The sequence below is a fragment of the Arachis hypogaea genome, chromosome 12, assembly GCF_003086295.3.
Source record: "Arachis hypogaea cultivar Tifrunner chromosome 12, arahy.Tifrunner.gnm2.J5K5, whole genome shotgun sequence".
NCBI classification, from domain to species: Eukaryota; Viridiplantae; Streptophyta; class Magnoliopsida; order Fabales; family Fabaceae; genus Arachis; species Arachis hypogaea.
Window position 1 is genome coordinate 57,403,091 of NC_092047.1, and position 1,439 is coordinate 57,404,529.

Genomic DNA, 1,439 nt, shown 5'->3' on the forward strand with positions numbered 1-1,439 from the left:
CTGCACCTATCTTTTCTTGCTTGCACTTGATAGTTGTATGACAGGGAGAAGAAGCGGGGCTTCAACTTCCTTTGATTCTGAACCTGAGAGGACCTTCCTTAGATTAAGGAGGGAGGCAAGAGGAAAGAAAGTGGTTGGTGCTGAGGAAGAGGAAGAATTCTTTGAACCAAACATGGAAGACAACATGGAAAACCATCATGAAGAAGAGAATCATAACCATGGGAGAAGAGGTAGAGCAAATCATGCTGGGGAGGATAGAAGAGTTTTGGGTTCTTACATCAATCCAAACCCAGGCAATTGTGGAAGTAGCATCCAAAAGCCAACAATCCATGCCAACAACTTTGAACTTAAACCACAGCTCATCACCCTTGTTCAGAACAACTGTTCGTTTGGAGGAGGTGTTCAAGAAGACCCCAATCAACATTTAACCACCTTCCTGAGAATATGTGACACAGTGAAGTCTAATGGTGTTTATCCTGACGCCTATAGACTTCTCTTATTTCCATTCTCACTCAAGGACAAGGCAGCCAAGTAGATGGAATCTTTCCCAAGGGAAAGCTTGACAACTTGGGAAGATGTGGTGAACAAATTCTTAGCAAGATTTTACCCTCCTCAAAGAATCAATAGGCTGAGAGCTGAGGTCCAAACTTTCAGGCAACAAGATGGTGAAACTTTGTATGAAGCATGGGAGAGATTTAAGGACCTCACAAGGAGGTGTCCACCTGACATGTTCAACGAATGGGTGCAACTGCACATTTTCTATGAAGGGCTCTCTTATGAGTCAAAGAAGGCCGTAGACCATTCATCCGGAGGATCCTTGAACAAGAAGAAAACCATTGAGGAGGCTATAGATGTCATTGAAACAGTAGCAGAGAACGACTACTTCTATGCTTCCGAAAGAGGGAACACAAGAGGAGTAATAGAGCTAAACAATGTAGATGCTCTGTTGGCCCAAAACAAGCTCATTACCCAGCAGCTGGCTGACCTCACCAAGAAGATGGAGAGGAACCAAGTAGTAGCAATCTCCACTTCATCAACAACCCAAGAAGGAGTGAATGAAGAAGCAGAGGGTAGTCAGGAGCAAGCCAACTACATTGGGAATTCACCAAGGCAAAACTATGATCCATACTCCAAGACCTACAACCTTGGATGGAGAAACCACCCAAACTTTGGGTGGAGAAGTCAACAAGATCAAAACCAAGACCAGAGACGTTACAACTCCAACAACAATGCAGCTCACCAACAATTCACACAGAGGACATCTCAACACCCCCACAACAACACTTTTCCACACGCCTATCAAAACCAAAACAGCACATCTGCTCCGAATCACCTATCAATTGATGACAAGCTCTCTAAGATTGAAACCTTACTTGAAGGAATATGCCAAGAGATTTAAGAAAATAAGGTGTTCAAAGAGGAGGTGCGAGCCAATATTA

General features: G+C 43.7%; 1 non-coding gene across 1 annotated transcript; it reads right to left on the bottom strand.

The window, feature by feature from the left end:
• Positions 1-625: 625 nt before the first annotated feature.
• Positions 626-729, bottom strand: LOC112732096 (small nucleolar RNA R71). The gene has a single exon (XR_003167834.1). It is a non-coding gene; the product is annotated as a small nucleolar RNA R71 (small nucleolar RNA).
• Positions 730-1,439: the final 710 nt, after the last annotated feature.